The sequence below is a fragment of the Hemitrygon akajei genome, chromosome 3 (genome assembly GCF_048418815.1).
Source record: "Hemitrygon akajei chromosome 3, sHemAka1.3, whole genome shotgun sequence".
Taxonomy (NCBI): Eukaryota; Metazoa; Chordata; class Chondrichthyes; order Myliobatiformes; family Dasyatidae; genus Hemitrygon; species Hemitrygon akajei.
The window spans coordinates 108,248,058-108,260,932 of record NC_133126.1 but is presented as its reverse complement, the minus strand read 5'-3'; the positions used below and the strand labels follow the sequence as shown (position 1 = coordinate 108,260,932).

Genomic DNA, 12,875 nt, shown 5'->3' with positions numbered 1-12,875 from the left:
AATGCTCTGTCCCACACCCATTCCATAGATCAATGTTCCAAAACCAATGCTCTGTCCCACACCCATTCCATAGATCAATGATCCAAAACCAATACTCTGTCCCACACCCATTCCATAGATCAATGATCCAAAACCAATACTCTGTCCCACACCCATTCCATAGATCAATGATCCAAAACCAATGCTCTGACCCACACCCTCTCCATAGATCAATGATCCAAAACCAATGTTCTGTCCCAAACCCTCTCCATAGATCAATGATCCAAAACCAATGCTCTGTCCCACACCCATTACATAGACCAATGATCCAAAACCAATGCTCTGTCCCACACCCATTCCATAGATCAATGATCCAAAACCAATAATCTGTCACACACCCACTCCATAGATCAATGCAAAACCAATGCTCTGTTCCACACCCATTCCATAGATCAATGATCCAAACAATACTCTGTCCCACACCCACTCCATAGATCAATGATCCAAAAACAATACTCTGTCCCACACCCACTCCATAGATCAATGATCCAAAACCAATGCTCTGTCCCACACCCATTCCATAGATCAATGATCGAAAACCAATGCTCTGTCCCACATTCACTGCATAGATCAATGATCCAAAACCAATGCTCTGTACCACACCCATTCCATAGATCAATGATCCAAAACCAATACTCTGTCCCACACCCATTCCAAAGATCAATGATCCAAAACCAATAATCTGTCCCACATCCATTCCATAGATCAATGATCCAAAACCAATGCTCTATCCCACATCGACTCCATAGATCAATGATCCAAAACCAATGCTCTATCGCACATCCACTCCATAGATCAATGATCCAAAACCAATGCTCTACCCCACACCCTCTCCATAGATCAATGATCCAAAACCAATGCTCTGTCACACACCCATTCCATAGATCAATGATCCAAAACCAATGCTCTGTCCCACACCCATTCCATAGATCAATGATCCAAAACCAATGCTCTGTCCCACACCCTCTCCATAGATCAATGATCCAAAACCAATGCTCTGTCCCACACCCATTCCATAGATCAACGATCCAAAACCAATGCTCTGTCCCACACCCATTCCATAGATCAATGATCCAAAACCAATGCTCTGTCCCACACTCATTCCATAGATCAATGATCCAAAACCAATACTCTGTCCCACACCCATTCCATAGATCAATGATCCAAAACCAATACTCTGTCCCACATTCACTCCATAGATCAATGATCCAAAACCAATGCTCTGTCCCACACCCATTCCATAGATCAATGATCCAAAACCAATGCTCTGTCCCACACCCATTCCAAAGATCAATGATCCAAAACCAATACTCTGTCCCACATCCATTCCATAGATCAATGATCCAAAACCAATGCTCTATCCCACATCGACTCCATAGATCAATGATCCAAAACCAATGCTCTATCCCACACCCTCTCCATAGATCAATGATCCAAAACCAATGCTCTGCCCCACAGTCATTCCATAGATCAATGATCCAAAACCAATACTCTGCCCCACACTCTCTCCATAGATCAATGATCCAAAACCAATGCTCGACCCCACACTCTCTCCATAGATCAATGATCCAAAACCAATGCTCTGTCCCACACCCATTCCATAGATCAATGATCCAAAACCAATGCTCCATCCCACATCCACTCCATAGATCAATGATCCAAAACCAATTCTCTATCCCACATCCACTCCAGAGATCAATGATCCAAAACCAATGGTCTTTGTGGTGGCGTGTTGGGGAGGAAGCATTAAGAAGACGGACGCCTCACGTCTTAATAAGCTGGTATGGAAGGCGGGCTCTGTCGTGGGCAAAGTACTGGAGAGTTTAACATCGGTAGCTGAGCGAAGGGCGCTGAGTAGGCTACGGTCAATTATGGATAACTCTGAACATCCTCTACATAGCACCATCCAGAGACAGAGAAGTAGTTTCAGCGACAGGTTACTATCGATGCAATGCTCCTCAGACAGGATGAAGAGGTCAATACTCCCCAATGCCATTAGGCTTTACAATTCTACCGCCAGGACTTAAGAACTTTTTAAAAGCTATTATTAATGCGTTTTGAGATAGTGATTTTGATGCATATCATATTTTTTACTGAGTTAAGTATTGTATGTAATTAGTTTTGCTACAACAAGTGTATGGGACATTGGAAAAAAGTTGAATTTCCCCATGGGGATGAATAAAGTATCTATCTATCTATCTATCTATCTATCTATCTATCTATCTGTCCCACACCCATTCCATAGATCAATGATCCAAAACCAATGCTCGGCCCCACATTCACTCCATAGATCAATGAACCAAAACCAATGCTCGGCACCACAGCCATTCCATAGATCAATGATCCAAAACCAATCCTCGGCCCCACACCCTCTCAATAAATCAATGATCCAAAACCAATGTTCTGTCCCATACCCTCTCCATAGATCAATGATCCAAAACCAATGCTCTGTCCCACATCCATTCCATAGATCAATGATCCAAAACCAATGCTCTGTCCCACATCCACTCCATAGATCAATGATCCAAAACCAATGCTCTGTCCCACACCGACTCCATAGATCAATGATCCAAAACCAATGCTCTGTTCCACATCCACTCCATAGATCAATGATCCAAAACCAATGCTCTGTCCCACACCCATTCCATAGATCAATGATCCAAAACCAATGCTCTGTCCCACACCCATTCCATAGATCAATGATCCAACACCAATGCTCTGTCACACACCCTCTCCATAGATCAATGATCCAAAACCAATACTCTGCCCCACACCCTCTCCATAGATCAATGATCCAAAACCAATACTCTGTCCCACACCCATTCCATAGATTAATGATCCAAAACCAATGCTCTGTCCCACACCCATTCCATAGATCAATGATCCAAAACCAATGCTCTTTCACACACCCTCTCCTTAGATCAATGATCCAAAACCAATGTTCTGTCCCACACCCACTCCATAGATCAATGATCCAAAACCAATGCTCTGTCAGACACCCTCTCCATAGATCAATGATCCAAAACCAATGCTCTGTCCCACACCCATTCCATAGATCAATGATCCAAAACTGATGTTCTGTCCCACACCCATTCCATAGATCAATGATCCAAAATCAATGCTCTGTCCCACTCCCATTCCATAGATCAATGATCCAAAACCAATGCTCTGTCCCACACCCATTGCATAGATCAATGATCCAAAACCAATGCTCTGTCCCACATCCACTCCATAGAGCAATGATCCAAAACCAATGTTCTGTCCCACACCCACTCCATAGATCAATGATCCAAAACCAATGCTCTGTCACACACCCTCTCCATAGATCAATGATGCAAAACCAATGCTCTGTCCCACACCCATTCCATAGATCAATGATCCAAAACCAATGCTCTGTCCCACACCCATTCCATAGATCAATGATCCAAAACCAATGCTCTGTGACACACCCTCTCCATAGATCAATGATCCAAAACCAATACTCTGTCCCACACCCTCTCCATAGATCAATGATCCAAAACCAATACTCTGTCCCACACCCATTCCATAGATCAATGATCCAAAACCAATGCTCTGTCACAGACCCTCTCCATAGATCAATGATCCAAAACCAATACTCTGTCGCACATCCTCTCCATAGATCAATGATCCAAAACCAATGCTCTGTCCCACATGCACTCCATAGATCAATGATCCAAAACCAATGCTCTTTCACACACCCTCTCCATAGATCAATGATCCAAAACCAATGCTCGGCCCCACATTCACTCCATAGATCAATGATCGAAAACCAATGCTCTGTCCCACACCCATTCCATAGATCAATGTTCCAAAACCAATGCTCTGTCCCACACCCATTCCATAGATCAATGATCCAAAACCAATGCTCTGTCCCACACCCTCTCCATAGATCAATGATCCAAAACCAATGCTCTGTCCCACACCCTCTCCATAGATCAATGATCCAAAACCAATGCTCGGCCCCACATTCACTCCATAGATCAATGTTCCAAAACCAATGCTCTGTCCCACACCCATTCCATAGATCAATGATCCAAAACCAATGCTCTGTCCCACACCCTCTCCATAGATCAATGATCCAAAACCAATGCTCTGTCCCACACCCTCTCCATAGATCAATGATCCAAAACCAATGCTCGGCCCCACATTCACTCCATAGATCAATGTTCCAAAACCAATGCTCTGTCCCACACCCATTCCATAGATCAATGATCCAAAACCAATGCTCTGTCCCACACCCTCTCCATAGATCAATGATCCAAAACCAATGCTCTGTCCCACACCCTCTCCATAGATCAATGATCCAAAACCAATGCTCTGTCCCACACCCTCTCCATAGATCAATGATCCAAAACCAATGCTCTGTCCCACACCCTCTCCATAGATCAATGATCCAAAACCAATGCTCTGTTCCTCACCCTCTCTATAGATCAATGATCCAAAACCAATGCTCTGTGACACACCCTCTCCATAGATCAATGATCCAAAACCAATGCTCTGTTCCTCACCCTCTCTATAGATCAATGATCCAAAACCAATGCTCTGTGACACACCCTCTCCATAGATCAATGATCCAAAACCAATGCTCTGTCCCACACCCTCTCCATAGATCAATGATCCAAAACCAATGCTCTGTCCCACACCCTCTCCATAGATCAATGATCCAAAACCAATGCTCTGTCCCACACCCATTCCATAGATCAACGATCCAAAACCAATGCTCTGTCCCACACCCATTCCATAGATCAATGATCCAAAACCAATGCTCTGTCCCACACTCATTCCATAGATCAATGATCCAAAACCAATGCTCTGTTCCACACCCATTCCATAGATCAATGATCCAAACAATACTCTGTCCCACACCCACTCCATAGATCAATGATCCAAAAACAATACTCTGTCCCACACCCACTCCATAGATCAATGATCCAAAACCAATGCTCTGTCCCACACCCATTCCATAGATCAATGATCGAAAACCAATGCTCTGTCCCACATTCACTGCATAGATCAATGATCCAAAACCAATGCTCTGTACCACACCCATTCCATAGATCAATGATCCAAAACCAATACTCTGTCCCACACCCATTCCAAAGATCAATGATCCAAAACCAATAATCTGTCCCACATCCATTCCATAGATCAATGATCCAAAACCAATGCTCTATCCCACATCGACTCCATAGATCAATGATCCAAAACCAATGCTCTATCGCACATCCACTCCATAGATCAATGATCCAAAACCAATGCTCTACCCCACACCCTCTCCATAGATCAATGATCCAAAACCAATGCTCTGTCACACACCCATTCCATAGATCAATGATCCAAAACCAATGCTCTGTCCCACACCCATTCCATAGATCAATGATCCAAAACCAATGCTCTGTCCCACACCCTCTCCATAGATCAATGATCCAAAACCAATGCTCTGTCCCACACCCATTCCATAGATCAACGATCCAAAACCAATGCTCTGTCCCACACCCATTCCATAGATCAATGATCCAAAACCAATGCTCTGTCCCACACTCATTCCATAGATCAATGATCCAAAACCAATACTCTGTCCCACACCCATTCCATAGATCAATGATCCAAAACCAATACTCTGTCCCACATTCACTCCATAGATCAATGATCCAAAACCAATGCTCTGTCCCACACCCATTCCATAGATCAATGATCCAAAACCAATGCTCTGTCCCACACCCATTCCAAAGATCAATGATCCAAAACCAATACTCTGTCCCACATCCATTCCATAGATCAATGATCCAAAACCAATGCTCTATCCCACATCGACTCCATAGATCAATGATCCAAAACCAATGCTCTATCCCACACCCTCTCCATAGATCAATGATCCAAAACCAATGCTCTGCCCCACAGTCATTCCATAGATCAATGATCCAAAACCAATACTCTGCCCCACACTCTCTCCATAGATCAATGATCCAAAACCAATGCTCGACCCCACACTCTCTCCATAGATCAATGATCCAAAACCAATGCTCTGTCCCACACCCATTCCATAGATCAATGATCCAAAACCAATGCTCCATCCCACATCCACTCCATAGATCAATGATCCAAAACCAATTCTCTATCCCACATCCACTCCAGAGATCAATGATCCAAAACCAATGGTCTTTGTGGTGGCGTGTTGGGGAGGAAGCATTAAGAAGACGGACGCCTCACGTCTTAATAAGCTGGTATGGAAGGCGGGCTCTGTCGTGGGCAAAGTACTGGAGAGTTTAACATCGGTAGCTGAGCGAAGGGCGCTGAGTAGGCTACGGTCAATTATGGATAACTCTGAACATCCTCTACATAGCACCATCCAGAGACAGAGAAGTAGTTTCAGCGACAGGTTACTATCGATGCAATGCTCCTCAGACAGGATGAAGAGGTCAATACTCCCCAATGCCATTAGGCTTTACAATTCTACCGCCAGGACTTAAGAACTTTTTAAAAGCTATTATTAATGCGTTTTGAGATAGTGATTTTGATGCATATCATATTTTTTACTGAGTTAAGTATTGTATGTAATTAGTTTTGCTACAACAAGTGTATGGGACATTGGAAAAAAGTTGAATTTCCCCATGGGGATGAATAAAGTATCTATCTATCTATCTATCTATCTATCTATCTGTCCCACACCCATTCCATAGATCAATGATCCAAAACCAATGCTCGGCCCCACATTCACTCCATAGATCAATGAACCAAAACCAATGCTCGGCACCACAGCCATTCCATAGATCAATGATCCAAAACCAATCCTCGGCCCCACACCCTCTCAATAAATCAATGATCCAAAACCAATGTTCTGTCCCATACCCTCTCCATAGATCAATGATCCAAAACCAATGCTCTGTCCCACATCCATTCCATAGATCAATGATCCAAAACCAATGCTCTGTCCCACATCCACTCCATAGATCAATGATCCAAAACCAATGCTCTGTCCCACACCGACTCCATAGATCAATGATCCAAAACCAATGCTCTGTTCCACATCCACTCCATAGATCAATGATCCAAAACCAATGCTCTGTCCCACACCCATTCCATAGATCAATGATCCAAAACCAATGCTCTGTCCCACACCCATTCCATAGATCAATGATCCAACACCAATGCTCTGTCACACACCCTCTCCATAGATCAATGATCCAAAACCAATACTCTGCCCCACACCCTCTCCATAGATCAATGATCCAAAACCAATACTCTGTCCCACACCCATTCCATAGATTAATGATCCAAAACCAATGCTCTGTCCCACACCCATTCCATAGATCAATGATCCAAAACCAATGCTCTTTCACACACCCTCTCCTTAGATCAATGATCCAAAACCAATGTTCTGTCCCACACCCACTCCATAGATCAATGATCCAAAACCAATGCTCTGTCAGACACCCTCTCCATAGATCAATGATCCAAAACCAATGCTCTGTCCCACACCCATTCCATAGATCAATGATCCAAAACTGATGTTCTGTCCCACACCCATTCCATAGATCAATGATCCAAAATCAATGCTCTGTCCCACTCCCATTCCATAGATCAATGATCCAAAACCAATGCTCTGTCCCACACCCATTGCATAGATCAATGATCCAAAACCAATGCTCTGTCCCACATCCACTCCATAGAGCAATGATCCAAAACCAATGTTCTGTCCCACACCCACTCCATAGATCAATGATCCAAAACCAATGCTCTGTCACACACCCTCTCCATAGATCAATGATGCAAAACCAATGCTCTGTCCCACACCCATTCCATAGATCAATGATCCAAAACCAATGCTCTGTTCCACACCCATTCCATAGATCAATGATCCAAAACCAATGCTCTGTGACACACCCTCTCCATAGATCAATGATCCAAAACCAATACTCTGTCCCACACCCTCTCCATAGATCAATGATCCAAAACCAATACTCTGTCCCACACCCATTCCATAGATCAATGATCCAAAACCAATGCTCTGTCACAGACCCTCTCCATAGATCAATGATCCAAAACCAATGCTCTGTTCCTCACCCTCTCTATAGATCAATGATCCAAAACCAATGCTCGGCCCCACATTCACTCCATAGATCAATGATCGAAAACCAATGCTCTGTCCCACATGCACTCCATAGATCAATGATCCAAAACCAATGCTCTTTCACACACCCTCTCCATAGATCAATGATCCAAAACCAATGCTCGGCCCCACATTCACTCCATAGATCAATGATCGAAAACCAATGCTCTGTCCCACACCCATTCCATAGATCAATGTTCCAAAACCAATGCTCTGTCCCACACCCATTCCATAGATCAATGATCCAAAACCAATGCTCTGTCCCACACCCTCTCCATAGATCAATGATCCAAAACCAATGCTCTGTCCCACACCCTCTCCATAGATCAATGATCCAAAACCAATGCTCGGCCCCACATTCACTCCATAGATCAATGTTCCAAAACCAATGCTCTGTCCCACACCCATTCCATAGATCAATGATCCAAAACCAATGCTCTGTCCCACACCCTCTCCATAGATCAATGATCCAAAACCAATGCTCTGTCCCACACCCTCTCCATAGATCAATGATCCAAAACCAATGCTCGGCCCCACATTCACTCCATAGATCAATGTTCCAAAACCAATGCTCTGTCCCACACCCATTCCATAGATCAATGATCCAAAACCAATGCTCTGTCCCACACCCTCTCCATAGATCAATGATCCAAAACCAATGCTCTGTCCCACACCCTCTCCATAGATCAATGATCCAAAACCAATGCTCTGTCCCACACCCTCTCCATAGATCAATGATCCAAAACCAATGCTCTGTCCCACACCCTCTCCATAGATCAATGATCCAAAACCAATGCTCTGTTCCTCACCCTCTCTATAGATCAATGATCCAAAACCAATGCTCTGTGACACACCCTCTCCATAGATCAATGATCCAAAACCAATGCTCTGTTCCTCACCCTCTCTATAGATCAATGATCCAAAACCAATGCTCTGTGACACACCCTCTCCATAGATCAATGATCCAAAACCAATGCTCTGTCCCACACCCTCTCCATAGATCAATGATCCAAAACCAATGCTCTGTCCCACACCCTCTCCATAGATCAATGATCCAAAACCAATGCTCTGTCCCACACCCATTCCATAGATCAATGATCCAAAACCAATGCTCTGTCCCACACTCATTCCATAGATCAATGATCCAAAACCAATGCTCTGTTCCACACCCATTCCATAGATCAATGATCCAAAACCAATACTCTGTCCCACACCCATTCCATAGATCAATGATCCAAAACCAATGCTCTGTGACACACCCTCTCCATAGATCAATGATCCAAAACCAATGCTCTGTTCCTCACCCTCTCTATAGATCAATGATCCAAAACCAATGCTCTGTGACACACCCTCTCCATAGATCAATGATCCAAAACCAATGCTCTGTCCCACACCCTCTCCATAGATCAATGATCCAAAACCAATGCTCTGTCCCACACCCTCTCCATAGATCAATGATCCAAAACCAATGCTCTGTCCCACACCCATTCCATAGATCAATGATCCAAAACCAATGCTCTGTCCCACACTCATTCCATAGATCAATGATCCAAAACCAATGCTCTGTTCCACACCCATTCCATAGATCAATGATCCAAAACCAATACTCTGTCCCACACCCATTCCATAGATCAATGATCCAAAAACAATGCTCTGTTCCTCTCCCTCTCCATAGATCAATGATCCAAAACCAATGCTCTGTTCCACACCCATTCCATAGATCAATGATCCAAAACCAATGCTCTGTCACACACCCTCTCCATAGATCAATGATCCAAAACCAATGCTCTGTCCCACACCCTCTCCATAGATCAATGATCCAAAACCAATGCTCTGTCCCACACCCTCTCCATAGATCAATGATCCAAAACCAATGCTCTGTCCCACACCCTCTCCATAGATCAATGATCCAAAACCAATGCTCTGTCCCACACCCTCTCCATAGATCAATGATCCAAAACCAATACTCTGCCCATGACTACTCCTACGATTGATGCAGACCTGGGATACACATGTTGCTTGAGTTAGTGACCTATTAACACCCTATGCCTTCACTCTCTTGGAAGGCCCTGAGAAATAGAATCCAAATATGAAAACAAAGACCAGCAGGTTTTGCCAATTACTAACACAATCAGAGCAAAGTGGGTGAGCACCCATTAATAGGTGTAAAAAGTACTGCTACTGGAGGAAGATTCACAAATCAGCTCCCTATCTGCATAACATGGCAATTAGATGGGAACACATTGCCTGATGTGTCTATATTAAGGCTCTCCATATTTCAGAATTCCCTGACACTTTCACATAAACTGAGATTATGCAGGAATATATTTAATCTTGAGCTGTGACAGTGTTTATTTCGATATATTTTCAGATGAGTGTGATTAGCCAGCTGGCACCATCTGGGAGCTTAACAACTTCACATTAAGAGGGTACAGTGTATAAAACAGTGCCATATAAGCTGTTAGACATATTACCATTTACTGCTGGTTATATACTCTTCCGAATTTACTCTGCACTAGACATGCAATCAAATGTCCTTTAAAAAAGTAGGTCCGACTCTGCCATTACTCCATGGTGTTAGCAACTCACAAATGAACCACATCTTTATGCCTGCACAAGTCCATCCCCTTTGTGAGGGCACACACTCAAGAAAATCCACTTTCTTAGCAGCACACCAATTGATGTTTTAGTTCTGGGTCCCTTACAGTAATATTTCTCCATGACCAAGGCCCCATGAATTGCCTGCAGGGATTCCTCCATGGGCTATACAACTGAGGAAATTCCAGGAACGAGGAAGCTCTGGGGGACAGACAGCTCACAAAGGAGAATGGTCAGTAGTTAGGATTCATATGTGTGACTGGCAATGACTACGAGAGGCTGAGGTTTGTGTTAGTCAGTAGTCTGGCCAGTAGGGTTGAGGCCTCAACTGTAGAGCGGTGAGTCTCAGTCAGGTAACAGGCAGGATATTAATCAGGGGTTACAGACTCAGTCAGGTAACAGGCAGGATATTAATCAGGGGTTACAGACTCAGTCAGGTAACAGGCAGGATATTAATCAGGGGTTACAGACTCAGTCAGGTAACAGGCAGGATATTAATCAGGGGTTACAGACTCAGTCAGGTAACAGGCAGGATATTAATCAGGGGTTACAGACTCAGTCAGGTAACAGGCAGGATATTAATCAGGGGTTACAGACTCAGTCAGGTAACAGGCAGGATATTAATCAGGGGTTACAGACTCAGTCAGGTAACAGGCAGGATATTAATCAGGGGTTACAGACTCAGTCAGGAATCAGATTGGAAGTTGCGTGATGGACTTGGGTCAATCAGAGAATCAAGTCTTTTGTCTTGAGTTGGAATAAGGAGGCAGGAATTGCTTTAGAGACTTGGGAATAATTCAAAGGTCAAAGTGCTGATTACAGGTTCAATTGGGGTCAGTGTGCCAGTCAGGAGGAGGAACAAAAGTGTTGGGACCTGGATCAAGGAGTTGGTCAGTTGATTTAATGTGTCGGGGCCTTGCATGGGAGGGGTTTAGAGGAGGCAAATTAATGTGTTGAAGTCCTAGTTTAGGACTGGATTTGGGCCAGGAATAAGGTGCTTGGTTGATTCTGAGCTGTCCTGCTGTATGCTGCCCAGGGCGTGGCATCATTGCACATCTGTCTGACTTGGAATGGTGTCACAGGAGTACATATAATTCAGGACAACAGCTGTCCAGTAGAGCCTTTGAAGTGACAGGTTTCTATCCAGGAAAGAGTCATCACTGGATTATTTTGCTTTCTCATAATCTTGGCCTAATTTTGACTTAATTCTATTTATACAGTCTGTGCAGCTTGGCTCTTAACCACCCCTAGTAACCCACTTTGGTTTCACCTTTTTATAAATATTTTCTTTGTGTTATCCATTCCTCTCACATCTTCTCTTCACTGAAAATGAACTTGTTTTCTCTCCTCCAGTTCTGATGAAGGGTCCCACACCTAAAATATTAACTGTTTATCATTCCATAGATACTGCCTGCCTGACCCACTGAATGTTTCCAGCATTCTCTGTTTCTTTTAACATTAGTGTGTCCAATTCTTACTCGTGGTTGCAACTTTCCAGTCTTGGCACCATCCTAATAATTCTCCTGCGCATCCTCTACAATGCAAACACATCCTTCCTGTCATGTGATGGCCAGATCATGTGCAGTACTCAAAATGCATCCTAATTGGTGTTGTTTCACCTTTCTTCTCTTTAATTCAATGCTTCAGTTCATGTGGAGAGGCACACCTTTTAATGCCTTCTTATTACCTACTTTCCAAGATACATGAACATAGTCCAAAGTTCCTCTGCTTCTACACACCTTTCATTATCCACTCAGTTACCCTTCTTTTCTTTTTAAAGAGGAAAAAATACGTGCAATCAAATTCCCTGCTCCACTCCTTCCAATTCTTCTTTTTATTTTGTTGCACTGAGATCATAACTTCAGACAATTTCAACAGTCAACACTGAATAAAGCATGAACAGCCATGAAGGAACATGAACGTTAGTGATAAAAGGGAATAACTCCCTTCCCCATCTACAAGGATGGGCTTGAATGATTTAAACTGCTGGAATAGAGAATCATCCTGGCTCACCTGGAACAACTCCTGCAAGATAGTACACTATTTCGGAGCTTGCTGATCCAATACCACCAGATGTATACACAACAAACCTGATCGTTTCCCCTCC

General features: G+C 43.6%; 1 protein-coding gene across 3 annotated transcripts in view; it reads right to left on the bottom strand.

Annotated features, from left to right (window-relative positions):
• The window catches only part of ephb1 (EPH receptor B1), a 649,893-nt gene that overhangs the window by 106,184 nt on the left and 530,834 nt on the right, over window positions 1-12,875 (bottom strand). The gene's annotated exons all lie outside the window — the stretch shown is intronic.